Source organism: Myodes glareolus, chromosome 1 (assembly GCF_982192425.1).
Source record: "Myodes glareolus chromosome 1, mMyoGla1.1, whole genome shotgun sequence".
Lineage (NCBI taxonomy): Eukaryota > Metazoa > Chordata > Mammalia > Rodentia > Cricetidae > Myodes > Myodes glareolus.
The window spans coordinates 58,629,550-58,641,729 of NC_142026.1; the positions used below are offsets into that span (position 1 = coordinate 58,629,550).

The 12,180-nt window shown below is 41.2% G+C and overlaps 1 long non-coding RNA gene across 1 annotated transcript; it reads right to left on the reverse strand.

The window, feature by feature from the left end:
* Positions 1 to 2,028: 2,028 nt before the first annotated feature.
* On the reverse strand, positions 2,029 to 9,891 carry LOC148123370 (uncharacterized). Its single transcript, XR_015738170.1, has 3 exons — positions 9,731 to 9,891; positions 4,229 to 4,381; positions 2,029 to 2,921 (listed from the first exon to the last, which is right to left on the reverse strand). It is a non-coding gene; the product is annotated as an uncharacterized LOC148123370 (long non-coding RNA).
* Between the last annotated feature and the right edge of the window lie 2,289 nt (positions 9,892 to 12,180).

Below are 12,180 nucleotides of genomic sequence, written 5' to 3' on the forward strand. Positions count from 1 at the left end.
TAAACTTAGTTTTTCAGTATGCTCTACTGCATAAAGTTGTTCATGTAACAGATAACCAAAGGTATTGTGGGAACATGGGGTTATTCAAGGTCAGGCCCTAGATACTAGTGGCAAAATGCAGGGCAACTGACTAATTTCTGAAGAAGCATGGGAAAAATAGACTGTAGAATGCTACAAGTGATATCAAATTAATCTTGATCTTCATTTTGCCAAGGGGATTGTCAATGAGGCATTAGCCCAGTCAATAACATCATAATAATCTTTGATGTCAATTACATCTGTCTCAAGGAAGTTGATGATGTCTGGCACCACAGAAACTAAGACTGGAACCTGGACACACACCCTGCTGCAGCCCCCTGTCAATTTCCATATCATGTGGGCATTATAGACATGGTAACTGAATGCATTGTTCCATTTCTCTCCGTTAAATTCCTGAATTAATAATGTTCATTCCTTGATTTATTATGCAGTACTGCTTTGTAGAATAATTCATTGGGGTTTGATAGTTCAGGTAACAGGCAGGAATAAATAAGCCCCACTGTCCTGAGTCCAATTTTCAGCTATGAATAGAGACATCTCCTAGGTGACAGTGATGCTTTCTTACGAACAGCATAATACCAGTACCTAGGTGCATTTAGCAGTGGGAGCAATCTTGTTTATTGTATAAAGCTTAATTTGATGGGGTTCATCGTTTATTGCGTAGGCAATTAAGCATAAGCTACACCCAAACTACCTGTTCTATGCAATATTGTTAGCAACAAACTTGACTAATTAAATGCTGGGTTTCTTAAAAACATGAAGGCAAATACAAAAATAACATATTTTTATCATCTAACAAGTAGACCCTAATACTGCAATATTTGAGGACCTTGTAGTTGAGTTTAACTAAATTGGAAGTTACTTTATTATAAAATGGTCTGGAGATTTTAAAAGCATGCAACATGTAAGTGTTATTTCAATGCACACACACACACACACACACACACACACACACACACACACGTTTTAGATCACTTTTGTTTCATAGCAAAATTGAAAATAAAGTATAATAAATAATTTTGACTAAGATTGGCCCTCCCCATGTATATGCCTTCATTTGAGTTGTTTAGGTTTTGTTTTTGTAGATGTCCATAAGAGTGAAAATTTAATCATTATTTTAATTAGGATACATAGATTTAAAAATATTGAACATACCTGGTAATGTGTTTCTCAAACCACAGTTGTAAATTTTAATAGGCTACTCTGTGTTGAATTAGTCATTGACTAATCATAGAATATGCATTCATCATGAATGTCTAATTAATTTTTTAGATCTCTTAGAAAAGTTTATTTTTTATCCTTATTGACTTTATGAAACAATATAAATGGTGATGACTTTACCCTTTAAAAGTATCTTTCTACTTTCTATAATATAGTATTTTTGTTTGATTTTTCTCCTTTATATTTTTTGCAAATGTTGTTAATGAGTTTCAACACATTTGCTCTTCCACTTTTCGAGGTACTCTCCACACATTTCTCATCATTTTCCTTTTCGTCTTCCACAATTTTTTCCTCTATCTATTAGCTACTGATTAGAATTATCCAGGATCTACTGTGTATCATGGAATATGTTGGATATCAGCAGTTGCTTTGGGAACTCCTTCAGCCAATAGCCTTTAAGATATCAGTCCCTGGGGCATGGACTCTTGTACTATAAATGCAGATGTAAAGCTTGTATAGCCTCTCTCTCTCTCTCTCTCTCTCTCTCTCTCGGCTGCTGGATTCGGTTCCTGTTCCCTGCTTGTGCAGAGGACTGTGATGTGTGAGTCTGTCTGTAAGTAAAGAACCCCTTATTATACTCAATTCTGAGCTATGTTGGACTACTCTATGTTGTCCATCTACAAGTAGTACATGATGTAGTTCATTCACAATTAAAGAGACAAAATTAACCAGAGTAGAGTTATAGTCAGTATTTATGAAATAATTGGAGAAAATAGTGGAGAGATGTCACGACCGCCTCGACCAGCAAGGAAGACGCAACACCTGAGCTCTTCTTGCAAGCAGTTTACTCAGGACCTTGTTACAACAGTTTCTCTCTCTGGGCAAGCTCCTCCCAGCCCTTAAGTAGCCCTGGGCAGCCGATCCTGGATCGCCACATGGGCACTGTCCATAGGTCCACTTATACGCAAGCAGCTTATGATCATCGCGTGATCCTGGCCTTAGCCAAATAAGGTGCTGTTTACCACTGAGAGCGCTCGCTTTCGGGATCGCAGAAGGTGGAAGCCAGCACCATCTTTTAGGTGCGGCTCCACGGAGCTCTCTACAGTTCCCCCTTTTTTGCTTTAAAAGCAACAGGCAAGAGTAGAGATCTGATCTCTGTTAAAAATGAAGCATGTACTATTGTTTATCCAGGTGTCCTCCACCCAGAAAACACTAGACCTGCTTGGTCCCTTTTTACAGAGGTGGGAGTTAGGCACCGACCCACATGCAATCAGACTTGCTCTTCTTGAGGTAGATTTAATTACCCTCAAGTGCAGTGCGCAAGCCTTGCATCCTGTGCTTATATATCTTTTAAAATAGTTAACCAAACTTGGGGGGACTGTCCTGCTTCAATAACCATGAAGGCTTGAATGATCATTGCTGCATTGCGATGTTGTGAGTCTCTCATGCGACAAATGCACCACAGACATACCAGGGAGGCAAACACCATTAGGCCTGTCAGGGCTCCTATTCCCGCCCACTCCTTAAAACAACTAAAAGTTTGTTTCAGCAGATTAAGAAAAGCATTAGCAGTAGGTAATTCCAGCCGCATGGCATTCAGGGAAATAATCTGGTTGATCAAGGTGTCCGTCAGGTTCTCAAACTCCTTGTTCCAGTTTCCCTGGAGGTATGCGCTCAGCTGCCGGCTCAGGTTACTGTTCTTTGTAAAATTCTCAGCCAATCTGGAAGTGATGCATAAAAAGGAGAGGGAATGAATACATCCTACACTGGTTAAGGTTACTAAATCATCCACTTGCTCTTGCAAGAGGTCTACTCTTTGGTTTGCTGTCAAAATGCCAGCTTTTAAATGACCATCGATAGATTTCAAAGTGGTCATTGTGGAGGCTGTCCTCTCCACGATTTCATTAACTGTCTCTGCAATCTGAGTTGTTGCAGCCATGGCAACAGCAGCTGTTGTGGCAGCTGCAGCAGATACAGCAATTGCGGAGACTAGGGCTGCTGTTATCCCAAAGTCTCATTTTGTTCTGAGCAACTGAGTGATGGGGAAGGTACCGGTATCAACTCTGACTGGGATGGGAACATATGTGGGAACTCTCATCACCACAGCTGTGTTGTAAGTACCATTCCAGCATTGACTTGCGAAGCAAGTTGCCTTAGAGGAATTACAATAGATCACATCCTCTGTGGCATTGGTAATATTAGTCAGCAAAAAGAAGAAGGGTGCCTTTAAGCACACTGGACTGGCAGAAATGGTAAGGTTGTTCATCATTTTATTTATAGTAACATTTGAAAGAACTCCCTTCATATCTCGGCTGGCAGAGATGTTAAGTAGCCGGACAGTCAAATTACGAAGGGCGGCAAAAGGCTCTAGGGATGAAAAGGCCCCTCTTTCATTAGAAAGAATCCATTGAAACCAGGGCCAAGTATTTTTCTTATTAGTTTTCTGATAGTCCGATTAGCAAGATTAAAGGAATATCTTCCTAAAGGAGGGGTAAATTCAAAACCTTGTGCAATCTGCTTTGACTTATGATCTGGGCTTTGACATGGTGTCCAATGAGGGGGGTACCCTAAATTAGGGGCACAATAAGGTAATACTTGTCGAGTAGTGGAATTCCCTAATTCAAAATGTGAACTTGAAAGCCGAAGCCCTTCCATCAATATCAATAAGGTAGTAATACTTGTGGCATTACTACCGTTTTTACCGCTGTCCGTGCCTGAGGAAGAACCCGTATTTATTGTTTTCAGTGCTTCCGTGAGCATGGCGAAAGGCACATGATTATCGGTCAACGGGTCAAGCCAATTACCCACCGAGCTATTTTTCAACAATATACATGGGTTAGAATTATTTTCAAGAGAAAAACATAAGGCTCCTTGAAGAGGAACATCAGTTGCTTTATACATAGCCATGCTAGGGTCTAAATTTACGCAGGGTAAGCTTAATTCACAACTAGTGGAAAAAAAGACAGGTAAAACTTTTGGTGTAGAATGAACAGGTATAGGAATTGGCCATGCTCTTCCTATGGCTCACAAGATTTGTTCACTGGCCTGGATCAACAACGGGGACATCAGGACCGTCACCATCAATAGGATCACAGTCTGAGGCTTCATCTTGCTTGTCGTTCCTCTGCACTTGTACTTTTCTCACCAAGCGCTCCAGTACCCAAATAGGGTTCAAATGATCCTGTAGAAAAACATAAACAGAGCCTCGTGCCCATGCCAGCACAGGATCAGGGCCATGCCAGACCCCTGTCAGAGCGTCCTTCCATTTTATCAATCTTTTTAAAGGACTGGATGGGCAAGAATGCCTGTCCGCTGCAGACTGATTGGTATTGTCCAAATTTTAAAAATTAAGTGTAAACAAGGCTAAGGAAAGTCTATTCTTGGGGGTCTGTTGATGACCTATTCCCCCTTTTTGTTTTTGAAGCAATTCCTTTAAGGAGCAATGAGCACGTTCTATAATGCCTTGGCCTTATGGATTATAAGGCAGTCCATGTATGAGTTGAACACCCATGTGTTGGCAGAAGGAAGTGAACTTTTGTCCCATATAAGCGGGACCATTGTCTGTTTTCAGTTGCTGGGATTTTCCCCAGGCGGCCCATGCTTCTAGACAATAAGCAATCACTTGGGTTGCCTTTTCACCTGTCATGGGTGTGGCATGGATAATGCTGGAGCACGTATCCATGGAGACATGTACATATTTTACCTTGCCAAACTCAGAGAGATGGGTAACATCCATCTGCCAAAGTTTAAGGGGGAGCAATCCACGCAGATTGACCCCCAAAGTTTGAAGGTGATGATGTATGACACATTGTGGACAAACCACAACCACCTTGCATGCATCAGCACAGGAAATAGCAAATTTTTGTTGTAGGGTTTTTGCGTTAACATGAAACTCTTTATGAAAATCATGAGCCCTCTGCAGGGCAGAGGCAAGAAACATCCATTCTTGTCTGGTACACTGATCAACCTTGTCATTGCCGGCAGCCAGAGGGCCTGGCAAACCTGTATGTGCACGAATGTGCTGTACAAAGAAAGGATTCTTACATTGCCAGAGTAATAGCTGTAATTGTGTAAATAGCCTATGTACAGGGCTGGAGGATTTTATAGGTCCAGCACACTCAATGTATTTTAAGGCGTTAACAACATAACAAGAATCTGAAACTAAATTAAATGTAAATGGACAGGATTTAAACACCTCAACCACGATTGCTAGCTCCACTTGCTGAGGAGCTCCAGGAGAAAACTGATATTTAACAGGTTCTGCTGAGTCTACCATGTAAGCACCACAGCCAGTCTTAGATCCATCTGTAAATATAACACTGGCTCCTGGAATGGGCCGTAAGGTAGTGATTTTTGGAAAGACTACCGGATGTTCTTTAAAAAAGGTTAACAGTGGATGCTTAGGAAAATGACAATCGATGCGCCCAGAATAGGAGCACCATAAAATAGCACAATCATCAATAGTGGCACATAAAATATTAACTTGATTAGTATCATATGGGGTGACTATTACACATGGTGCAACTCCAAAATGTTGCAGGCAATTTTGAATGCCTTGCTGAGCAAGCAAAGCAACAGCAATAGGATAATATCCTATGGATTTCGCGCGGGAAATCCTGGGATGAATCCAAATTAATGGTCCCTCCTGCCACAGAATACCCGTGGGTTGTAGATTAGTGGGTAAAAGGAATAAAGCAATATCCTTTTCAGCCTGCACCCGTTTTAAAAAGACTTTAGATAATTTTTTCTCTACAAGAGAGAGTGCTTGTCGAGCTTCACTGGTTAATTGTCTGGGAGAATCTAGAGCTACATCACCAACTAAAACATCATACAATGGTTTTAACTCATAATTTGCCATGCCCAAACTGCCCCGATCCAATTTATATCTCCCAATAATTTTTGAAAATCATTTAATGTATGCAAATGATCTTTTCTTAATTCTACCTTTTGTGGTATAATTTGATTATATGTTATTTTAGACCCTAAATAATTTACTACCTCGTCTTGTTGAACCTTTTCTGGAGCTATACATAGACCCTTCCTTTGTAATACCCCCACCAAAATACTGTATGCCTCATGCAAAGTTTGCTCTTCCTTTGCCACCAGGAGAATATCATCCATATAATGGAGACATTTCACAGTTGGAAAACTAGCCTGTAAGGGCTCCAAAGCAGCAGCTACAAATAATTGACACATACTAGGACTATTGGCCATACCCTAAGGTAGGACAATCCATTGATATCTTTTATCAGGTTCCTCATGGTTGACTGATGGTAAGGTAAAGGCAAATCTTTCACTGTCCTTGCTATTTAAAGGGATGGAAAAGAAACAATCTTTTATGTCTATTACTATAATGGGCCAACTCTCTGATAATGTAGATAGCAAGGGAAGGCCACGTTGAACAGGCCCCATAATTTTCATCTGTGCATTTATAGCGCGAAGATCATGTAATTTTCCAGACTTCTTTTTTATAACAAAAATAGGAGTATTCCAAGGGGAGAGGGAGGTTTCTATATGCCCTTCCTCTAGCTGTTCTTGCACTAACTGATGGGCTGCTTGTAGTTTTTCGGAAGATAGTGGCCACTGAGGAACCCACACTGGCTCTTCTGTTTTCCAGGAAATGGGAATTCCTTCCTCAGCAGCCCCTAAGAAAAACTCAACCCTTGTCTGGGTTTTCTTGGTTTTGCCTCTATAGGATCCTTCTGTCCCTGCAAGAATTTTCCCAGGCCAAACTCAGGATGGCAGCCCATGCTTTTCATAATAGCTTGAGCCTTATCAGAATATTCATTACTTAACTTAAACCACATAGATTTCATAATATCTCTTCCCCATAATGATACTGGGAGCTCTAGGACATATGGCTGTATTTGTCCGGAGTGTCCTTCTTCATCTTGCCAGGTTAACAAGCTTGCACTAACATCAGGGGCTTTTGCATACCCCAGTCCTTGTAAAGTATGTGTAGAGGCCTGGACGGGCCACCCGCGCAACCAATCCTTGCTAGCTATAATACTTTTGTCCACTCCAGTGTCCAGGAGCCCTGTAATCTTGGTGCCATTAATAGACAATTGTAAGGTAGGCCTCTGATCTAAACTCAAAGACAGGAACGTAAGATCCGTTCCTGAGGAGCCAAATCCTTGACTACCTCTCTCTCTGTTCCGTGCTGGAAATCTATCATGCAAGCTGGGCAGGCTAACAAGCTGTGCAATTCGATCACCTGGAGATATGGCACTACTACCCTTGGGTGACTCCACCATAATTTTAACAATGCCTGTATAGTCTGGATCAATTATTCCGGGATAAACCCGTAGGCCTCTCAAAGTAGTAGATGACCTGCCTATCAATAACCCTACTGTGCCTGGTTGGAGAGGGCCTTGAAAGTCAGAGTTTATCATTTGAATTCCTATTCAAGGGGTTAATATGAGCCTGGTGGTGGCATGGAGGTCCAATCCTGCTGAACCCGCAGTGGCTCTCCACGGTTCTGTGGGAGTCTGAATGTCGGCCATTGCTCCAGTTTCCCTTCCTGTACCTACTCCTCCATTGCCCCATATATTTGAGGGCCCTGAGGCCGAGGGCCCCGCTGTCCGTTTTTTGACCTAGCATTAGGTTCGAGGGGTCATCCGTTGATATCCTTGACGGATCTGCACTCATTGGCCCAATGCTTTCCTTTCTTGCATTTGGGGCATATCCCTGGATTTGGATTCTGGCTCATTCCTGGTCCCTGGGTATTCCCCTGCCGAGCATTTCCTCCTTGAGAGCAGTTGCATTTAATGTGGCCTTGCTTACCACATTGAAAGCAAGTTCCTGCATTGCCCCCATTTTTGCTCAATCTAAGTACTGCAACTGCCAGTCCAGCATTGGTTAATGGACCTCCTAATTTGCTACATGCTCTCATCCAGACTTCTAATCCTCTATTTTTATATGGGGTGATGGCTGCTCTGCACTCCTGGGTTCATTGTTCATACACTAGCTGCTTGACAAACAGCATAGCGGTGTCCGGGTCACCGAAGATCTTTCCTGCCGTTTCTACCATCCTAGCCACATAATCAGAAAAAGGCTCCATAGATCCTTGAAGGATCTTAGTCAAATTACCAATTACCTCCCCTTTATTAGGTAAGGTCTTCCATGCTCTTGTGGCAATGTTATTAATCTGATCATACACTTGAGGAGGGTATCCATTTTGCTGGTTGGCAAACCTGCCTTGTCCAAGCAACATGTCTGTGTCCCAGACTGCTTGTGCCCCTCCAGCTGTTAGATTTACTGCAGCCTGAGCACTTGCCAATTCAATTAAAAGAGCTTTCCAATCTAGATACTGGCCAGGGGACAAACATGCTCGTGCTAGGTTCATCCAATCAGCTGGAGTCATGGCGTATCTATGTATAACTTCCACTTGGGCCACCATAAAGGCGGCTGTAGTGCCATAAGTCCGGACAGATTCTGCCAATGTCTTGATGACCTTAAAATCCAAAGGCTCATGGAATCGATTGCCTTGCGGATCCTGAAATACAGGAAATGCTGAGGCCATCATCATTTCTGCCCTGACTTCTCTCCATACCTTAGGATTGAAAGAAATCCCTCCCTCTGTTCCTATACGGAACACGGATACGGGGGCGGAGCTGAAGGGGTTACAGTCCTGCACATGCCTTTAGATGTCTTATTTTTCTCTCCGTTTCCCTTTTTCTTGGAGATTTGCATTCTTTTTAATGTTTTCCTAAGGATTTCTCTATCTTCTTCATCCGTTTCTGTCTCTGTGTCTGGTGTCTCTGGGTCTGGCCATATCTCTGAGCTCGAGGAGACAGAAGAGTCTGATTCCTCCAATTCTGACAGGCTAGGATATAATCGACCCTCTTGCTTTTCCTGGGCCCTTTTCTTCTTCCCTCTACCTGAATCTGTATCAGATGCCACATCAGACTTTGCCTTTTTAGAGGCTGCCGTTTTTTGAAGCTGCCCTCTCTGAACGTTCCTCCTGTAATATCTCTAAGGTTGCTTGGCCATTTTCTACTGCTTCACTGCACTTTCAATCCTCGAGGCAGCTTTTCACTAATCTCCAGATATGACGGAGACGTAAGCTTCCTGGAGACTGCAAACCAAGGTGCAGTGGTATCACATTCCTCCAGGAACCTCCCTAAGGTACTTTTCTTAAGTTTTAGATTTTTTGAACGAAGCAGCTCGTTCAAAGCCAGAAAAATTGGGTGAGAAGGAGAATTCCCCATATCTATTCACTGAGGATTCTCAATACACTTCCTACAGCAATAAGTAAAAACGATGAACCAGAACACTGTATTCAAGAGTACCCAAGCTGCTAAGAGCAAGTAGTAATCCATCAACAGTATCCAGCAATTTTACTTTCAGTTCATCCGCAGTTCGTCCTAGCGAACCAAATGTGCTCTACAGACTTGTAGCCCGTCTGCTGTAGTAGGCTTTACTTTCACTTTTGATTTGTCCGCTCTAGTGGCCGCTCTACTTCCCCACTCTCCCTTCGTTTACAGGCGAGAGCAAATAACCCGCTTTTGCCACGGATCCCCAATCTTACCTTGAGGACTTACTGGTGCACCCCCTGACTACTGCAAGTTCTGGGCTCCAGGGAGAGGAGAGGAGAATCCCCTTACGGGCCACCACTTGTCGCGACCCCCTCGACCAGCAAGGAAGACACAACACCGGAGCTCTTCTTGCAAGCAGTTTACTCAGAACCTTGTTACAACAGTTTCTCTGGGCAAGCTCCTCCCAGCCCTTAAGTAGCCCTGGGCAGCCAATCCTGGATCGCCACATGGGCACTGTCCATAGGTCCACTTATACGCAAGCAGCTTACGATCATTGCGTGATCCTGGCTTTCGGGATCGCGGAAGGCGGAAGCCAGCGCCATCTTTTAGGTGTGGCTCCACGCAGCTCTCTACAGAAAGAATTAATGTTAGTAAGAAAGAAGTGATTTTTTTCAAGGAAACACAAGTGAATAATGATTAGATTCAGAAAAAAAAATGATTGATTGTGAATGATATCTACATAGGAAAATTAGATGTCCAAAATGGGATGTTGGTTTTGCAAAAAATAAATGTGGAATAGACAAACAATATGAAAGAAAGTATCTCATTACCCATAAGAAAAGTGGAAGAATAGAGTCATGAAGCAAATGATAGTAAGGAAAGGTAGTCAATGTCTATAACAAGGGAATAAATGGTTGAATGTGAGACTTGGAACCATTAAATATAAACAATTATTTTAATTGTATAAACATTGCTTTGATTAAAAACTGAAAAAGAGTGATCTAGTGGCAAATGAGTAATAATGAAGGATCATAGAATACAGAAAAGTCAGGGGAGAAACAATGAAACTCCAAAAGAGTAAAGCATGGGCTTAGTTTGGAGGTGGGGTGATTAACAAAAATAGAATATTCTAAGATTCCTAAGGTGGTTATATCTTATTTATAGTTTCAGTAACACATTGTTAAAATAATACTTTGATCGATACACACTAAATAGATGATGACATTTTCAAGAGATGAGCTTCTATTTGAACAACTTCTACTACATATTGATGATCAAACTATCATCACACTGTAACATAAGGCATTATTTATGTGGATGTGGGATGCTGGTATAAACAATTCTATTACCACTTTAGTTCACAACTGTCTACAGCACTAACAATCATATATAGTACATATCACTTTATTATTTTTTAATTCCTAAAAATTTTGATCTTTCTATTAAAATGACTGAAAGTCACTGAGTATAAAAAATGATATAAACTTACATATGAGATCATAAAACTAAGAGGAAAGAAAATAGTTCATCATCTACATATATATTTCACACACCTGTTTCAAGTGAAGCATTTCTAAGCTCATTCCAGATAGAAAGGACAAGTCCGATTGGCTGTCAGATTATTATACTTTAAGCAAATAGAGACCTCATAATCACCACAAATGTGTTTCATAGTAACAATGCCTCTTTTCAGTATAATAGTATTTTTTACATACCAGACATGCTGGTTGCTACTTTTATATAATAAATCAGCAGGCAGAGGTGGTGCACGTCTTTAATCCCAGTACTCGGGATGCAGAGACAGGTGGATCTCTGTGAACTTGAGGTCAGCCTGGACTACACCGAGTTCCAGAAAAGGCTCCCAAAGCTGTAGAGAAACCCTGTCTCAACAAACAAAAAACAAAACAAAGCCAAACAATCAGACTATCAGACCTTTTTTTAAAAAATTTTATAGATTTCAATATAGCTTATAAAATCAGTGAATACTTGGGCATTTTTTGGGTCTTTTACTTTAATGGTGATAAAAAAAACTTCATTTTGTTATAAATGAAAATATTATTAGAAATGTACTTCTGGGCTGCCTTTGGTGGCACATGCTTTTAATCCCAGCAATTAAGAGGCAGGGGCAGATAGAGTTCTGTGAGTTTGAGACCAATTTAGGGTACATATTGAGGTTAGTTGGTGTTGTTTAGAAAGACCCTGTCTTAAAACTAAAGAGCACCTCCTGAGGTTGGGCCTAAAATTATAGGTAAATGAATGGATGAATGGGCAAATATAAATAAATAGATAGATAGATAGATAGATAGATAGATAGATAGATAGATAGATAGATAGATAAAATAACAACCAAAAAATTATACAGGTCTAGGTAACCTGGACTCAGGCTCAGAATGACCAACACTACATATTCTCTGCCACCTGTGCTAATGAGGAGCAAACACAGAACCAAGAAAGTACAAAGAGAACACAGCTGAAGTTTTGTGGAAGAACAGAACAGAATTGGGAAAGAACAAATCAGAATTGAGAATAGAATAGTGAGGTACAGTTGATATGAAACTGCAAAAGAAAAAACAATACTTACATGCTTACAATCTGATATTGTGCTAGCTAGTTTCATGGTAACTTTAGGAAAGTTATTTTCACCTGAGTGGAGATAGCATCAAGTGAGGAATTTCTCCAGGAGATCCACCTGTAAGCATACAATCCTATAGAGCATTTTATT